At 32.7% G+C, this 20,721-nt stretch overlaps 1 protein-coding gene across 2 annotated transcripts in view; it reads left to right on the top strand.

Moving 5' to 3' along the window:
- LOC143249224 (uncharacterized) overlaps positions 1-20,721 on the top strand; it is a 65,358-nt gene that overhangs the window by 38,409 nt on the left and 6,228 nt on the right. The window lies entirely within an intron of this gene.

Genomic DNA, 20,721 nt, shown 5'->3' on the forward strand with positions numbered 1-20,721 from the left:
CATAATAATTAATTACTACAGCAGTGAAAGCGGAGTATATTATGACAAATACAACTTTTACCAGAGTTCAATGATGCTATAAATTTTAAACTTTAATTATTTTTATGCTTCTTTGCATAAAATTTTCGTTTTTCATGTGTCTAGAAAAATGGGGCTGTCATTGAATTTGAAATACTATACATAGCAGATATAGCCTTTTTCACAATCTTTGCCTACGTTGTCAGAATAAAAATAAAACATTTGAAATATAATAATACGTTTCACCCTTTCCAGTTAAACGTGCACATGGAGGACATTTATATTCTAAAGAATATGTTCGGTCCATTTCCAATATGTATTTCTATCACATAAAGAAATTTATATGTAGATAAGAACCGTTCTTACATTAAGTGTAAAGACCTAAAAAAATTTATGCTGAAAAACATATTTTAGTGAACAGTCATAGTCCTTTCAATTCAAAGAACACGAATATTGTTTTCAATATTTAAGTACAAAACATTTTTTCATGCAGTTTTTTCGTATTTTTCATTTGATGTGAATCAATTATTTATTTCTTATAAATATCATATAGTTTTGGTTTAAAATATAGTATGTTGATTGTTTTTATTGATGTAGCGTTACTAATTTATCCTTGAATATTATTCAGTAGACACGATTGGGATACTAAACAGACTTATGAAACACAATATATCATTGGATGGCTGTTCCCTTTTTAGCATCTTAAACAGGTGTTTTATTTCATTACTCATAAGAACAAATTAGTAGCGTCATTGCTCTATATTATTCAAATTCTCTCCAAATACTGTTTTATTCTGGCGAATGAAGTACAATTAAAATATCATACGTATAATTTATAAATCAAAATTATGAAAAGCTTGGTCTTATTTCTCGATATGCCAGTGTTTATGGCTACTAATTAATAATGAATTTCTTTTAACTAGTTTAATTTGGGGAAAAGCAGTGAATAAAATGGTACATTGGACTTCGAAGTTTATACTAGTTCTTTTTTTTTCACAGAATACGATATATGCTCACATTTCTGAATTAATGCTCATTTGATTGATAACTTGCATTCGACTCGTTTATCTTTAAGAAACGTTTCTTGTCGAATTTTGGAAGAACAACTTATAATCTTCAGTTACTTTTTGGTTTAAAAACTTCGAAATTTTAACAACCTCTGGTACGTTATCAAGCTGAATATAAATAGATTTGTTTTATTATACCCTTCCACTGTGAAATATTAAAAACATGCAACCATAACTATATTAGAATTAATATTTAATATTCGAATTTGGGATTTGAAAACATATTTTAATATCAACCTTTCAAGATTCATTCCTGCGTTTTTATTGTGACCACTTTTTGCCTTACATGCCGGTGTAATTTTGTATCTCAATAAAACGTGGTGATTCTCAGCAGAGAAAATTTTGATACGAGAAATCTAAAGATACCACCATTACTGGTGTGAACCGCTGATAGGATTACTATTTTGTGTTTCTCGAAACACGGATTAGACCGCTACTTATTTTAATAGTGTAGTTACTTATAGGTATTGTAAGTAAAAATTATGCTATGAACAAAACAAATATTTTATTTTGATGCTAATATACCTAGCATTTTACTGTTGTAATGAGTTGATCGCTAAAGTTCATTGTGAAAATTCCTGGCAGCATACTTGAATTATTGTCATTAAAAATACGACAATAAAACCTACTGTAATTGTTTTCAGTAACGATTACACCTAAAGTAGGATGAAGCCATAATAATAACAACTGTTCAAAAGTGGCTGTTATGTTTTTATGATACAAACAAATTAATAATGACATTTTATTGTAGTGATTATTGGAATACAAATACAAGTCACAAATTAGATTTAAAGAGGAGATTGTTATAGTTCTTCGACATAGAACACCCAGTAAATCTGTCCGTTTTACTGTAAATTACCGTTCAAGAATGATTTTGTTAAGGTTACAGTTCATCGTGCATACAAAATCACCAGCACATTTGAATACCTGCATAAAGAACTGGATAAGATGAAAACTTTCTAAAGAATGTTTTAACAATGAACTCCGTAAATTACTTCATAATAAAGTATTGGAAACATGAGACAGGTAACCTACGACATTCACGAAAAAAAAAAAAAAGAGAAAACCCAATAATACCTGCCCTGCAATGGCAGACATGCGATGTTAAAGAGATACAACTGTGCAAGTGTTTTCCTATATATTCGCGTGTTATTTTAAAGAATAGAATGCCAGTTCTAATAACATCAAACGTGGTTCATGAAATTAAACGTCTTAGATACAGTTGTAAGTATTGTGGGTCTATCACCAGATGGCTAAAAATATGTACAAAAATATGTGAATTTGTGAAACAACAACAAATCTAGTATGAAAGACCACGTTATTCAAGGCTCGTACATGGTAATAAACTCATCTGTCTTTAAGATCATGCTTCATCGAAATGATGAGAGAAGTTTGTGTATAGAAAACTTTGTTAAATCATAAAGTAAGGTATAAAATAAACGGCGCTGATTTATTATATGACTTCAGTGATGACGAGAAAACCCACTTGTAAAGAAAAATATAAATGTAAAAACGGCTGATTTGGGTTGAGAAAATTTTTATGTAGAGGTGCGAAAAATTTTCTCAACCCAAACCAGCCGTTTTTACATATATATCATATGACTTATTCTTAAAACTAATTAATGTTCGTCTTTTATTACGAGTTTCAAACTAATGCATAAGTAAATCTTTCTGACTATACAGGTGCTTTCTCTTACTCACAAGGGGCACGGCATGGCCAAGCGTGTTAAGGCGTGCGACTCGTAATCTGAGGGTCGAGGGTTTGCATCCCCGTCGCGACAAACATGCTCGCCCTTTCAGCCGTGGGGGCGTTATAATGTTCGATCAATCCCACTATTCGTTGGTAAAAGAGTAGCCCAAGAGTTGGCGGTGGGTGGTGATGACTAGCTGCCTTCCCTCTAGTCTTACACTGCTAAATTAGGGACGGCTAGCACAGATAGCCCTCGAGTAGCTTTGTGCGAAGTTCAAAATCAAATAAACAAACTTACAAAATAGACTTTCACGGATGACTTAGCTTTGTAAGAGTTTTCATAATTAAGTCTTCCTGATAGTGTAACAAATAAATATCTCCTTTCTTTATTCCCCCCTCCAAATATCCAGAATGAAAAGAGTGAAAACAAACAACTAATATTGTATATTTATGACTGAGTTTGTAAACTTCTCTGTTTACTTTTCTGGTCTTATTCTCAGTTGCTTTTAGAAGCAAGATGTGTAACTTTAATCGTATGTTCGTCATTAAAGCACTTTAAAACTAGTGAGTCACTATAAAAATATTTTCTAATTAGTTAATGTATGACGATATATATTAGGCTGTTTAAAAAGAGCTGTATCTTTTCAGAGGAGCACGAAATTCGTCCTGGTTCTTCATGATCGTATCTCCATAAAACTCACAAATAACTTTGAGAAATATTATTTTATTTAAAAGCAATTAACTGAATGTTATAAATTACTCATTATTTATTGATGTATATAAGGTTGCGCTGTATACTCATGACGTTGTTTAAATCATTCTAACATTTAAGTAAACACAATGACAGTTATATATATGCAAAAACGGCTCGTTTGGGTTGAGAAAATATTTTACATAGAAAAGCGAACAATGTTTCGACCTTCTTTTAAGTACTACTATATTTAAAATAATAGTTGGATATATTTTAAAATGATTTTAATTCCCTACTTTGGTTGGCAAATTGAAACTGCTTGAATTATCAATATAGATCATAATACCAATCAGAGTACGGATTTAAAATCGTTCTAAAATCTAGCAAACTAGTATTAGTTATCACTTTTCTTGTTTGTGTATGCTTTATTGTATAATTTATTTTGTTTTGGATACTTTTTATAGGAATTCTACGAATAACTACGATCTCAACTTTCCATTAAAATCTATTTTATTTTCTGATTTACTTGTGTAGTTTTTATATGTCTACTAAATCTATACATATCTTTTAAGCATAGCCATATCCCTGATAGCTAGAATTTTTAGAAAAATTATAAATAACTACAGTTACAAATTTGTATAATTTAATCCTTACTTTGGTCAAAAAAAGAAAGAAAAGAGTATAAAAAGCTGCCAAAGTAAGGGACAAGTTTTATGAGTTTGTTATTGTGGTTTTAATACTTGTTTCATTACCTTTATAGCAGGATCTCTACTTCATTTTATAATTCATATTTTTATTACTCTTATCCACTTGCTTTTTACGCTATGTCTGTATAAAGTATATACTTTACCTATAGAAACTGTTTCATCTCTAGCCATCGATATGTATCGCCATCTGTTGGTTTGAATTTGATTAACAATATATTTAAGTACGGGCACGATATGTTTACCATTTTCGTTATACCTGTATATAAATGAATATTTATCAGAATGTCAAAAGCGCACACGCACAAAGCAGTCAAGCAAACTGGAAAAATCTTGTAGTGTCTTCTATACGCTAGCCGCGCTGAAGTGATTGGGACAGGAAGTTAGCAGACGAAAAAGTTGCTGTGTTAGACATTTTAAAGTTCTTTTTCAGGAAATGTTAGAGAAATTTGGAGCGTATTATTAGTATATATGCACATAATATATCGTAACCAATACTTTGAATGATCGTTTTTTTTTGCTTTGAAATTCGATAGAGTACTGTTTCGGAGCGTGAATTATATGGAATCCTTGTTGATACCTACTATTAAATACTACCGTGATTAAAATATTATGTACTTAATAGCATAAATAATCAAGGAAAAGAGATACAGAGACTGTATTCATTTTTTATGTTTCAAAATGTACAGTAACCTTCTACAGTTGGTTGTTCATTATTGACCAAAAAGCAATGATAATAAATATTTGGTAAAAAATATGAGACCACATGTGGCTTATTTTCTTCTTTCTATCAATTTGAAGATATAAACACCGATTTTTGTATTCGAACAAACTTTAATCCAGTGCTTTTATTTGTTGTTTAGGCATTCTGTTGAAGCCCTAGCACCCACATTTGTAACATTCTTTCGTTGATATAACCTATTCAATTCACTGTTTTAATTTACTACGTCGGTATTTTTCTTGGTAATTTTAGATTCCGAGACAATGGAAAACAAAGTTTATTTATTAGAAATGTTTTTTATTGAAGGGGACAATTCAAGAAAATTATACTTTATGTCAAAGCTATGAATATTTCAATAGAAATTCTTTGGCACATTATGAATTGTTTGGTTCAAGTATTTCTGCAAAGAAATAAATACATTGATCATAATTCAAAGGAAGATTAACTATCTTAATCCTACTATCAGTTTCAAGAAAGGTGGACATCGCCATGTTTGCGTAGGCATCAGATTTACAGCGAAACTGTCAGTATTTTATAATGTTGGTTGTCATAGAAGTAAGGCAGATTACGTTTTCTAACGATTATTGGAAACAAATGTTCGTTCGTAATAAAAAGGCTATATTATAAATAGCTTCTATTGATCAATATCAGTGCAATGTGTCTTAAATGCCCTGTCAAAAGCATCTGTTGCGTTTTAGTATACATGTTTGTACATATATATTATTAGCAACCCAACACTGAAAGTAGAACATAACAAATAGAAGTATTTCAATGATAAATAACAGTTGAACAAATTACACCTATATCACGTTACACAGATGTTGCACCAACATAATAGATGTGAACAATGGCACAATATTTACACAAACTTCATATATGTTAACACAACACACACTATATTAGCATTATTGATGTGAATAGTTGCAAAACGCATCACATTAACATAGATGTGAACAGTATAACAACACAAATGAGACTAAAATCATAAATGAAAAGATAAACCGACGTTATAGAGGTGAACAGTGATACAGCACGTTACAACAACATCATAGATGTGAAAAATGGAAGAAAACTTGCACCATTTTCAAAGATTTGAACAATGACAAAACACATACTACTCCAACATCATAAATGAACAGTTACAGCAATATCATTGATGTAAACAATGACACAATACATGTTGCACCAACAAAATTTTTGTAAATAGCCACACAAGTATGTTTACACTACCATAGAGATGAAAACTTACACCGTAAATTACAACAATATTGTAAAGATAAACAGTTACATAACATTTATCTCACTTTACTAATGAAACAGTTATAACAATATCAGCAAAATTAACAGCTACGTGGCAATTACTTCCACAACATAACACAGAGAAGTAACTGCAAACTTTACACCAATATCAAAAAGATAAACAGTTCAAAACAAAGCTAATACAGTAAGGATAAACAGCAGTTATTCAACGATAAAAACCAATATTATTGAAGTAAAAAAATCAAACAGTTGTTTCAATTAAGTAAATTAAAAAGAACTTCATTGGACAACATGTAATTGAAATAAATGTTTGTCGAGGAAATTATTCTGATTTTAATTATTAATAAACAATCGACGAAATGACAAAAAATAACTATATAAATAACATTGATCAATTGCTCAAATTTTAATTTCATTCTTCCCATATATTTCACTGAAAAAATCACTTAATTATTTTTACTTGAAAATTTCACGATTAAATTTGTAAATCGAAGATACTGACTTACCAAAAAGAAAAAATCAGTAGAGTTGTTAAATCTAAGAAATCCTCTTTTCGTTAAATACAGTAAGTTGGTTAATCCAAGAGTGTAAGTATTCTCTTACCAGAAAATAAAGCTAGTAAATGCAAGACACTATTTCACTAGAAAGTATAGTGAAAGGCTATACATGATAAGGATATGATCAACAAAGGAAGAATAAGCGCTTCGTATTTACTTTTCCTGGGCAGCACAGTACGTTCTGATAAAAAAAATATATTTCTTGAACATAGTCAATACTCTTCAGCACCACCGTTTTGGTTTGTGTTTCTTTTTCCACTTTCATATATATTCCATATGTATATGAACCTCATTTTACAAACACGCAAAGGCCCAGCATGACCAGGTGGTTAAGTCGTTCGACTTGTAATCCTAGGGTCGCTGGCTCAAATATCCGTCGCACCAAACATGCTCAACCTTTCAGCCGTGAAGGCGTTATAATGCAACGGTCAATTTCAGTATTCTTTGGTAAAAGTGTACCCCAAGAATTGGCGGTGGAGGGTGATGACTAAATGCCTTCCCTCTAGCCTTACACTGTTAAATTAGAGACGGCTAGCGTAGATAGCCCTCATGTACATTTGCGCGAAATTCAAAAGCAAACAAACAAAAGTAAGCTCATAAAGAAAACAAAACAAACATATTCTCATCTTTGTTATCAACTTGGATAAGCGAGATACTATTCTTAAGTATACTAAGTTCAACTCGCTCACAGTTCTTGCAAAATCGTTTGTAAGAGGAGAGCGAAACATATCTGTAAGTGAACTTATTAAATTTAATTTATTCTTTATGGTTGTTGTCTGTAATTAAGCACAAAACTACACAATTGGCTATCTGTGCTCTGCCCACCACGGGTATCGAAACTCGGATTCTAGCGTTGTAGATCTGTAGGCATAACGCTGTGCCACTGAAAACAAAGACAACGGATTCCAAATAATTTAGGCACCGAAAAACCATCCTGTAGAATTTCTAAGCGAAAAATCTATCATTCAAAGTATTGTTTGTTTGTTTGTTTTTCAATTTCGCGCAAAGCTACTCGAGGGCTATCTGTGCTAGCCGTCCCTAATTTAGCAGTGCAAGACTAGAGGGAAGGCAGCTAGTCATCACCACCCACCGCCAACTCTTGGGCTACTCTTTTACCAACGAATAGTGGGATTGACCGTAACTTATAACGCCCCCATGGCTGAAAGGGCGAGCATGTTTGGTGCGACGGGGATGCGAACCCGCGACCCTAGATTACGAGTCGCACGCCTTAACACGCTTGGCCATGCCGGGCCTCAAAGTATTAGTCACTATATATTATGCGCATATACATTAATAATACACTAAAAATATCACTAACATTTACGGTATAACAGGATTAAAAAATTTAAAACAGCAAATTTTTCGTCTACTACCTATCTTCCTGGTCACGCCAGTAAGGTTAGCGCCCAGGCAAATCAAACTTTCTACAAGATTTCTCCAGTTTACTTGACTGGTCTGTAAATATCTGCCTTTGATGTTTTGATAAAAATCCATGTATATATTGGTTTGTTATTTTAACTCAAAAACAAGCCGAAACAAAAATAAAGTAAACAAAGAACGCTGCATCAACTGAAAATATTTCAAAGGTACAAGCTATAATATGGAATTATAAAATATACCGCAGGTTTTGGAGGTGACTGCAGGATATGACCCACATTGCAGTGGGGATACACTGTCTATTAGTCTTAACCTCCATTTGCCAGTCTAACATAAGAAATAACAGTACCAATATATATAGAATTAGAAAAATAAACTAAGAGAGCGAGATGTGGCTGCTGAAGCCCATAACGCCCCACATCTATATCACCCTTCACTGCCTACAAACAGCTCTGGGAAGGTGACTGCTCTTCCAAGTAAAGAAGTAATTGAACTAAAAAATAATAATAAGAAGAAAATAAGGTACTACAAGTTAAGGGTAAGTAAGATTAAAACTTATCTCTTGATGTTAGAATTCCAGCTCCCAATATGGTAGAAATACACTAATCGTCAGCACAGCAAACGAACTATACCAGCATGAAGCATCCCATTCACCTGTCCATACTAGTATAGCTCCCAACCATCACCCATTCACCAAGTCTGCTGTGATTATCACGCTCTGGTTTGGTTTATTTTGAATTTCGCGCAAAGCTACTAGAGGGCTATCTGCACTAACTATCCCTAATTTAAAAGTGTAAAACTAGAGGGAAGGCAGCTAGTCATCACCACCCACCGCCAACTCTTGAGCTACTCTTTTACCAACGAATAGTGGGATTGACCATCACATTATAACGCTCCCACGGTTGAAAGAGCAAGCATGTTTGGTGCGACAGGGATTCGAACCCGCGACCCTCAGATTACGAGTCGAGTGCTTTAACTCCTGGCCATGCATATATATATACACACACCCCTATAATATAAATGGTAAACATATCGTGCACGTACTTAAATATATTTTCAATCAAACGGATGGTGCTATATATCGATGGATAGACACGCGACAATTTCTAAAAGTAAAGTACAGTACTGTACAAAAGTGTTAGGATAAAATAATATTTTGTCATTCTATCCATTTTATGAAGCAATTCTCCCATGCTTTCACACAATGGAAATTTCAACATAACGGTTATGCTTCACTGGCCCCTGTTGACAACTGAATAAGCAAGGGGGAAATACTTATCATTCTTTAGAATTCGCATATACATGGCCAAAGGCATGTTATAAGGGTTTTTCTTGAATAAACATACTGATTAAATTTAGGATATAAAATATCTTTCGTGGTACCCCATGCAGTGTCTTAATTATATCGAAAGAAGCTAGCAAGAAGCAAGCGTATGATACCGTTATAAACTAAAAAAAAATCAGCTTAATAGCACTTCACTAAGAAACCATGGTAAAAACAATGTTTAACATTGTACATTAAATGTTGTTGTCGCGCCACGACCCAAGAAAAAAGTAAAGAATTATCAGCTGAGCAGAAAGTTCGCATAAAAGCTTTACGTGATGCTGGTTGAACTTTCCGACAAATTGCTGCAGACTTGAAATGCTCCCCAAACAATGTCTAGTACACTATAAATTGTGAGTCTGAGACAGATAAATTTGAAAATAAGAAAGGAAGAGGCAGAACACCTAAATTCAATAATACTGATGTTAAGCATCTTTGCTTATGCAACTCAGAACAGAAGAAAGACTGCCACAGTTACCAAGCATGAGATAAAAAGTGTCCAGATCTACAATGTCAAGAAGACTCAATGTCAAGAAGACTCAATGTCAAGAAGACTCAATGAAAATGAAATATTTTGTCGTTTAGCAGTTAAAAACTCTTTGCTTCGATCTTCAAATATTTTTAAGATGTTGAAAGTTACTAAAAATACAAAAGTGAATTATTTATGATTGGGTGTTATGGATGAATGAGTCCAAGTTTAAAATATTTGTATCAAAGCATAGGTTGTACGTTCGATGAAAGAAAGGCGAAAGATACTATACGTACTTCAATGCATAGCACCAACCATGAAATACGGGAGAGGCAGTATGGTCGTTTGGGGAATTGTTTTCTGCTGAGGCAACAGGAGATATTTATGAAATGGATGGAATAATGGGCCAAAGCAAATACCATCAGATATTGATCCGTCATGGTATGCCCAGTAGTTTACGTATTATTGGTAAAGGATTCTACTACTAAGAAGATAATGACTCAAACATTCGTCCAAACTTTACATAGATTTCTTAGCTAAGAAAGAATTTTCTGGAATAATTCATATAATACAATAATTTCCGAAGAGTTCGATCTCAATCTAATTGAGGAGATCTGGGATCTGATAGAACAAAATCTTGACAAATCAAAAGTTACTTCCGAAGAAAATTTATGAGAGTACATTAAAGAAATGTCAAATAAAATCCCAAAAGACACTTTGATTAAATATAATGCACCAAAGCCTCAAAGATGGTCTGCAGTTATTAAAGTAAAAGGGATCATGCAAAATATTAACTGTTTGCTAAACTCAAACACTTCCACTGGGTTTTAGTTGTACTAAATATGAAGATGAATATAATATTTATGTTCCACCTATGAGTTACCTCCAATAGTTCTTTTAAAGTCGCTGAAATCTAATTTTTTACTTTGTCCTAACAATTTTCCACAGCACTATACATCAAGATATATAGTCAAACGCCCACCACTGAGTTACTGTGCTGTGACTCACTCCAAATGGGCCATATAGTCTATCCTTAATTCATTTGGGTTGTTCGGTGACAGTGAAAAGTACTCATGTTTAACATAATGTTGTAAGCGCAACGAGTAGGAATTATCCTATAATTTTTCATGTAAGGAATGCAAACTGTTAGATCCTTCATGGAAGGTTTTATTGTGACTGGAAAAATTCTGCACCATGAAAATAAATTACCTTTTTTCTTGTTTTTGACAGAGTTATTCGTTTAAGAATGTATGACGAATTATAGATATTATGAAGGAATGTCACATGTTAGTGAAAGCTGTTTTTAATTATTTTTATGAGAAGTTCAGGTAGTTGGGCTATGATACAAAAGAAGTGTACAAAAACACAATCTGATTGCAGAATCGTATGTTAACGATAAACGGACCTAGAAAACTTCGTATAAATAAAACACTATAATGTGTCACAAATCACTTAATAAATGTAGGCATTTATTTAAACACCCATAACGTCTTATAAACACTTGTAAATGTGAGAGTTAAGACACCCTATGAAAGCCTGTGTATTTGTATAACATGTTTGGATATATAGATATTTAATCTCAATTTCAACAATGCTGAGAAATTATAGGAATATAACTAAACAATTAAAACTGAAGAAAAGACTTTTCAAGATCTTCTGTAAATATAATTCTACAAAAATGCATATTCTAACAGAGAGAAAAGTCAGGACACTAATAGCTAGTGGTAATCCCTTTGGCTGGAATAACTGTAGTGAGACGCTTCTTGTACCCATCTACCAGTCTCTGACATCGGCATGAAGGAAGTTTGCCCTACTCCTCAATGCAGAATTCTGTTAGCTGTGAAATGTTTGAGGGGTTTCTTGTATGTACAGCCCGTTTCAAGTCACCCCACAGCATCTCAATGGGATTAAGATTTGGGCTTTGAACCGGCCATTCCAGGACTCTCCATTTCTTATTTTTCAGCCAGTCCTTGGTGGATTTACTGGTATGTTTTGGGTCATTGTCGTGTTGCAGGGTCCAGGCCCTCTTCAGCTTTACTTTTCTTATAGATGGTCTCACATGATCCTTAAGCACCCTCTGATACACAGTAGAATTCATGATGGATTCTATGATTGTGAGCTGTCCAGGTCCTGCTGCAGCAAAGCATCCCCAAACCATGACACTTCCACCTCCATGCTTCACAGTTGGTATGAGGTTCTTTTCCTGGAATTCTGTATTTGGTTTACGCCAAACATGTCCTCTGTTCTGGTGTCCAAATAATTCAATTTTGGACTCATCTGTTCAAAGAACATTATTCCAGAAGTACTGGTCTTTGTCTACATTCTCTCTAGCAAACTTCAGTGTAGCTTTGATGTTTCTCTTAGAGAGCAAAGGTTTCCTCCTTGCACACCTCCCATGCAAGTTAAACTTGTGCAGTCTCTTTCTGATTGTAGAGGCATGCACTTTCACATCAACAGTAGCCAGAGCCTGCTGTAGGTCCCGTGATGATATGTTAGGGTGTTTGGAGACTACTTTTAGCATCTTGCGGTCTGCTCTCGGGGTGAACTTGCTTGAACGACCAGACCTGGGCATGTTGGCAGTTGTTTTAAAAGCCCTCCACTTGCTGACTATTTTCCGGACAGTGAAATGGCTGATTTCAAATTCTTTTGGAATCGTTTTAAATCCCTTAACAGACTCAAGTTGCTACAATTTTCTTTCTGAAGGTCACAGACAGCTCTTTTGCTTTCATCATGGTGCTCACTCTCACTTCAACAGTCAGGAGCACACCAAACTAAATGTCTGAGGTTTAAATAGGGCAAGCCTCATTCAAAATGCTGAGTAACAATCTTCTAATCACGTGCACCTGGTGTGATACACCTGTGTGTGAGTTGAGCCATTTTAAGTTGGAATAAATGTGGGGGTGTCTTAACGTTTTCCTCAGTTAGAATATGTATTTTTGTAAAATTACATTTACAGAAGATCTTGAAAAGTCTTTTCTTCAGTTTTAATTGTTTAGTTATATTCCTATAATCTCTCAGCATTGTTAAAATTGAGATTAAATATCTATGTATCCAAAAATGTTACAAAAATACACAGGCTTTCATAGGGTGTCCTAACTTTTTCACATGACTGTATATATCACGAATTGTCAAATTGTTCGATAGTCTATGTTCCAGTAGTCAATATGATTGCTATTGAAAAACATATATTATTTGATGTTGCCGTAAAGCATAGGATTATTGAACTGCATGGGAAAAACGTTAGCAGACGAGAACTTGAACTGTGGAAAATTAGAAGACACGCAGATCTGCCCCCCTCAAAGAAATAAATCCTAACATCAAGACATTGTGTTGTAGATTCCAAGAAGAAAAAAAGATTGATTTAATGAACAAAAGAAACGTGAAGGACGTTTCTCACAAACGATTGGCATATAGTAATATTTTCAAGGATGGGCAAGGCTCTTAATAATTAGACTGTTGCTGAGTGATGCTGAATTCACTAGACTGAGGGATCTGACTTTTTAATTTCATTTTAGAGCGTTAGTTAAGTGACATTTAAAATGCTGAAAAGAAACATAAAAAATTCTATACAACAATAACATTGACGTGTTCCAATAGCTAACAAAGGAACGCTATGTTAAATAAGAGTCGAAGTCATTGAATACAACAACGACATTAAAGCATCCCAACAGATAATAATGAAACTCTATATTAAGAGTGATTTTTAAATTTTTACATAGATGTATTAAATACATCTGAATGAAACGTCATGTTAATAACTCTGATCGAAAACAGAATCTGAAGTTATTGAAGAAATTATTACTTCATGGATTCATGTAAATCAACAGAGAAGACCTAAAAGGCTTTTTTAAAGCATAACACGAAAACGTAAAATATTGAAACCAACAAATATCCCATACATTATTTGATGTTTATACAATAGAATTGTCGTTATTATGGTATTTAACTTCTTCTACACTTTACAATGTCTGTTTTTATTGGCTTTTCATGATATTATACCTTTTCACGAACTCAACTTTCAGTAACGTAATTAACATGTTTCACCAAGAAATTCAACCTGAGTTTTTTTTCATTTCTGAAAATAGATAGTCGATCATACTATCGCATCTAGATCATTCCATGAAGTCAATACCACGAAAGAATCCATGATATCATTTATAAATAACATCCATCCATGCAAATAAACTTGTAATTCATTTGAGTTTCACAAAAAAATCTTTTGCCAGCGAAGTACAAATATTTATTCTCCGTTTTTTATTCTTACGGCTTCTTCTTATGACGCCAGTTGTTAAGTTTTGATGAATATCATATTCACTGGTGTACAAATATTAGTACTTTGGTATGCATCAAATTAATTACTTTCTAGATTAATAAATGCTGTAGTGCCAGAGAACTGAAACATATTGTTGAAAGTATAGAGACAGTATTAATTACACCGATACAAAAAACGAGTTTATTATGTGTATGTGTATGTTTATGGATGTAATGTAATCTGTTTGATTTATAACGTTCCCTTTACATTAAATATCAAAAATATCATTATTTGAGAAAATTATTTCGAGACAGCAGTTGTGGTTAAAATGTATAGAGCACAGAGATGTATGTAGAAGATTATAATTAATACGTTTAGCAGTTTCTGTTGATTCCCTGTTCTGATAGCAGCTGTGAGAGTTTAGTTTACAGCAAGATTATTTCTGGGAACTCCTGGTGTGAATGAAAATAAAAGAGATTAGAAAAGAAAATCCCTTTAGAAAAACTTTAATTCAAAACTTTAGCCGTCAAATTATACGAACTATCCTTGAAACATTTGAATCTGAAGAAACACTAATTTATCACTTTCATTTTATGATAGATTTGTTAAAATAAAACTATACACGTTAAGTTATATACGAAGTGTCCTAACAAGTAAAACTACGCCATTATTTGTTACAGTTATAATAATCACGTTTTTTTTTGTTTTGTTTTTATCAGATAAGGTTTACTGGTCTCATAAGGAATCAAAAAATCTAGTGTCTTATCATGCTAAACATTTCACAGAAAATGTACCAAATCCTTTAATTTTTTGCGAGTAATAACAAAAAGCTATAGAAACTTAAGAATACAAATTAAACCTAATTTGAAGTTATTTTTATGTGTTTGGTCCAGAATATAAAAAAATAATAACGTTAAATTTCCATAACATGTTTGAACTTCTTAAAATATGTTTAAAGAAACAAAATATAAAAAATGAGTCTAGTAGAAATTTTGGTCTTTGCCTTACGCAGACGAATGATGAGGTAGGGCTACATTTTGTTGAATGAAAAGGAATAATCTGTTTCTGATCTCTATTTGTATTTCATGACAAAGCTGCTATTAAGTCTATCTGCTGTCACCTCTAGCTTTGAACTACTGATCAAAGGGGTAGCAGCCAGTTACCAGCATCCTACAACCTTCGTCCACTCTAAGGGAATGACTGACATTCTTATAACGCACGCATAGTTTAAAGTGTGAGGAATATATTGTATTATTGTATTCAAAAGGGAAAAAATACACTTAAAACTTTTGGTTTGTTTTAAATTTCGCGAAAAGCTACACGAGAGCTATCTGCGCTATCTGTCCCTAATTTTGCAGTATAAGACTAGAGAGAAGATAGCTAGTCATCACCACCCACCGCCAACTCTTGGGCTACTCTTTTACCACCGAATACTGGTATTGACCGTAACATTATAATATCCCCACGGCTGAAAGGAGAAACATGTTTGGTGTGACGGGAATTCGAACCCGCGATCCACAGATTACTAGTCGAGTACCTTATCCACCTGGTCATACTAGGCCTACAAGTTTTCTCATATCATTATCGCTTCAAGATTCCAGGAAGAAAGAATAACTAAAATGTACATAAAATAATTTATATTAACTCTTTAATTCATTACAAAATTATTTAAAACAATGAAACTATATTAGTCGTTTTAGGATTAGAAATATTCAAAACCTGTTTGCGTATATATTTTTTACTTTCAACAACCAAGCAATTTTTATATCAAACTAGAAAAAAACTTGTTTTCAGGATTAATACTGCCCCAAATGTTTTTTTACTGAATTTTGTTGTTACTTTACTCAATAAATGTTCTCTGGCACTCGAAACATTCGAACCATTCATTACTTTAAGTCTCCTTTCTGTCAAACGTTAGACTGTTAGAGTATTACCTCTCACAAACAAGAAAATCACGTGCTCTGCCCGCGCAGAACCAGCAAATGTGTCACGAATCTGCACTACGCATTGCCAAGCCAGACATCAACGCCAGCTAAAATCGTTTGAAACATAACCTGTTTTTTTTTGTTGTTTTTTCAGAAACGTATATTCGAAACTTTGGACTGTTGTGAATTACTGGATAGCACGTATGAATTGAGAGGATAAATCCTTTTGCCTGTTTAACGTGCCACAAGATAACGTTATTCTCGTATTACTGGTTGCACTGAATACGGACTAGAATATTTTTACCTTTCTTTTAGAATCTGCAAACACTGTGATATAATTCAAGTTAAGTAAGCCTTCGCATTAATTTAGTTTGTTTTGCACAGTTTCGCCTATCATTTCGACAACAATCTAAGAGGTGGCTTCTCAGGTTCTTCGCCGTATTTTAAGGCTTAGCGTAATTGGATTCTTGTTTAACAAAACTTCAAAACATTCCAATTTAGATGTTGGTCATTAGTAAATTCTTAAGTTCCTAGATATTTATCACAATCTAGACTCAGTTATTTAATCATTTATTTATTGCAATTTATCGTATAAACTTATTTATAGTTTTCGGTTACTTAGAGTATGGTTCACTCATAAAGTCATATTCGATTGTTTTTACTAAAGTTTTCACTTTTATTCAAATTTGAGGTAAAAATTTCAAAATTTATATGCAAAACAGTTGCTTTATTTATTTATCATTAGTCGTTATAATGAAACAATTATTATCAAAATAACATAAATATTTTGTTTATTTTCGCACAAAACCGTATAGGGGCTAACTGCTTTTGTCACTGTTTGGGCAATCCCAATTCACTTTTTTTTTTTCGCTGTAAGCCTGTAAACTATCATTTATCTACTGTGGGATTAATACACATAGTAATATGTTAAGGAAAACATTGCTCCAATAGCAGATCTGAATGTTTGTAGCTATACGGTATTTAAGGCTGATAACATCTTAATCACATCATAAATAACGAAATAATATAATGATCATTAGTAACAAGTGTTTAACCTACAGTTGGTCAATTACCAAAGACCGCTTCTCTATCTACTACTGTTCCTTTTTTCAACATAGCTATAGAAATAATTTGAATATATTAAATAAAACATTATACTAAAGTAATTAAGATAGCAAAAAAAATTATATATAAGGGAAAACAAGGGCAGTGCTTTTTGGAGAGTGTGTTTTTCTTATAGAAAAGCCACATTGGGCTACCTGCTAAATCCACCGAGAGGAATCGAACTCCAGATTTTAGCGTTGTAAATCCGTAGACTTACCACTGTACTAGCGGAGGACGTTTTTGGAGAGAAAAATTAATTTGGTTTCTAAGAAACGAGATTCTTACCAATCCATTTAAAAGTCCTGATGGAAAATTGAGAGACTTTAAAGTATTTCAATTATTTCTAATTGTAGCCTTAATTTTAGTAGATGACTAATACCTTAATGTTGATGAGCATTTTAAATTCATGAAAAAGGTGTAAGAAGAACATGATGTTTCAAAAAAATGGAAGTTAGCTGGATATATGTAGAATGGTCAGTGAACGAAATGTTCCTAAACATTAGACAAACATTAAGTTGTGAGGACGTGAAAAATATATCATCAAAAAATGGGAGATCTTTCCTTTCTTCTCTAAAAAAATTAGAACTTGTTTTCTATCGAACAGATGTTACATAATTCATATTAGCAGTAATAAAACAAAACGAAAAAGTTGTGACTTGCTTATTAGCTTTAGTTATACAGCCAACATTTTGCTTGACAATTTCAAAATAGAAGCAAAACAAATTCTGAATAAAGAAACAAATTATTTTATACTTGAAAATCAACTGGGTCAAACGAAGACTTCTTGCTTTATTGAAATTTTCAGCAATGTTAATGAAGCTAGACTTTAATAAGAGTGATATTTGTCGATCTATTTAAAAAAAAAAAAATACTAATTTTTTGACTTATATTCGCTTTGGAAAACGATAACCATTTAACAGAAATAGCAAAACGTCATATTATTATCCAAATAAAGACAGTGGCTATTTATAGTAAGCTACTAATAAAAGTATGGTTGTACAACACCTTATTTTTGCTTAGGATCTTATTTTACATTTAAGCATAATTTTTAGAAAATGAGCCTCTAATCCTAACAAATTAAAACAAGTTAGTTTATTTAAGCTCCTACAAGAGAAGATAACCTCAGTGTAGACGTGCTTTCTTTAAATTATTACATATATGCTAGTTGTTGAGCATATTGGTGGTGGAGAGTGAATTATCTCTATTGAAAAAAGCTTTTTGAAGTTCTAAAACCTGTTCTGTTTTATTTTAGGAGGATACTCAAATGTTTCAATATAAGTTTATTAAATCTATGTTTGTTGCATTATTAGAAAATTAAATTATTCTATTTACATGTAGTAATGGCAGGAACCTTATAAGTTATACCCTTGAAGAAAAGAGTCTCAACTTCGAAAGTGATAGTTTTTCATCGTTTCATTTTCTGTAATGAGAGGAAACTTTCTAGAAAGCGTCAGTCACTTTCCACCTGACAGTAGTTACTATTACATTAGTTTTTGTTTGTTTTTAAAAGGAATTTCTAGTTTGTTATCCATTCAAATTATTGAAATCAAAAAATACTTTGCTTCTGATTATTTTTACGACGTTATCAACTGAAAAGCGATAACATTTTTGACGACTGAAAGAGATAAAAAAGAAAGAATTTACTTTAAACGGTAGTTAAGATTTATAATTATCTTAACGAACAAATAAAAAATTACCCGTTTAGCAAATGTTCAGTGATTTAACTATTTGCCCAAGTCATTCATATGGACATTGGATCTTCAAGTTGTCCCTTTCTTTATAACTGAAAGCACTAAAATGAAAGAAACTTTCCTAAAAATTTTAATCTATTTAAAAACATTTTGTAATGGATTTTTCTCTATTTATTGAAGTCTAGGAAACAAAATTCATCCAAATCTAAAATTAGTGGAGGTTTAAGAGTCTTTGATTTCTTTACTTTTTCGATTCTAGTACATTTTTATCATTAATCAAACCAAGTAAATATAAGTTAAATTTGAAGATGTTTTTGTTAAAAATATGAACCTAGCATTATATACCACAGAAAAAAATAAACATCAAAAACTAAACACTTGATTAATCCTTCGTTTACCATTTTCCTGTTTTTGCTTAAAAGGGCCCGGCATGGTCAGATGGGTTAAGGCGTTCGACTCGTAATCTGAGGGTCGCGCGTTCGAATCCTCGTCGCACCAAATATGCTCGTCCTTTCAGCCGTGGGGGCATTATAATGTGACGGTCAATCCCACTATTCGTTAGTAAAATGAGTTGGCGGTGGGTGGTGATGACTAATTAAGGGACGGCTAGCGCAGATAGCCCTCGTGTAGCTTTGCGCAAAAATTTAAAAAACAAACAAACAATCGTTTAAGAGAGACAAAGTAACTTAATTGGAAAGTTATTTCAGACATCTGTGTGATTTATTCTGGCAAATATAAGCTATTAAATTGAAGTTTTCATTATCAATACATGTTTTTACGTAATCTCGTATTAAAGTCAATATAGTCAACTTGGTGAAAGTTTCATAAATCTGGCGAGTTAAATTGTTGCCAAAAAATCAGGAGTCTATCTGTTCAGTCTATACATAGACATATATCACCAGAGAATTCATTCTAGAACGTAATATTTCAAACTATATAAAATGATAAGTTCTAAATCACTAAAATAATTGTTTAATGTCGAAACGTTATACAAACAAGACGAAAAGATTCTTTAAAAAATAACTTTTGTTCCCATTATTATTTACGATAGTGTGGAAAGGAATAATTCCTACAACAATAGATCCATGTAATTTTCATCAACAATGTGAAAATACATTTTTGTACTGGCTTGGCATGGCCTAGCGCGTTAAGGCGTAATCTGAGGGTCGCGGGTTCGCGCCCGAGTCGCGCCAAAACATGCTCGCTCTCCCAGCCGTGGGGGCGTTATAATGTGACGGTCAATCCCACTTTTCGTTGGTAAAAGAGTAGCCCAAGAGTTGGCGGTGAGTGGTGATGACTAGCTGCCTTCCCTCTAGTCTTACACTGCTAAATTAGGGACGGCTAGCACAGATAGCCCTCGAGTAGCTTTGTGCGAAATTCCACAACAAACAATCATTTTTGTATAGCTATGCAACATTTTTAACAATGCATTCTTATATTTTATTAATTATGTTAAAATATAATTAAACTACCAAATGATTTATTTTGAAGGAAGGGCACATTTAGCCAGTGCTCAGGATAGAAGTAGGTTTACGTAAAATATACCACTCATTATATTTAATTTTAATAAGAATTCATCATCTCTATACATTTGGAAATTAAATTTAAAATAAAACTCAACACAACAAAACTTTTTCTGTTAAAAACATTGATCGTCTTTGGAGAAAAATGTTTTTTACGACTTATATTTACCTCAGTAAGTAAAAACAGTATTAAATGAAAGGATAATTATAATTGCAAAATTATACTTCCCATAAGTTACCCGACTAAAACATATTTATTTATTAGATTGTCGTAATTTTGAGATTAACTCTTTTAACGGTTCCAAAAGAAATATGGATACAAAATGAGATTACTTTTTAAAATTGTGG

The sequence above is a fragment of the Tachypleus tridentatus genome, chromosome 4 (assembly GCF_004210375.1).
Source record: "Tachypleus tridentatus isolate NWPU-2018 chromosome 4, ASM421037v1, whole genome shotgun sequence".
NCBI classification, from domain to species: domain Eukaryota; kingdom Metazoa; phylum Arthropoda; class Merostomata; order Xiphosura; family Limulidae; genus Tachypleus; species Tachypleus tridentatus.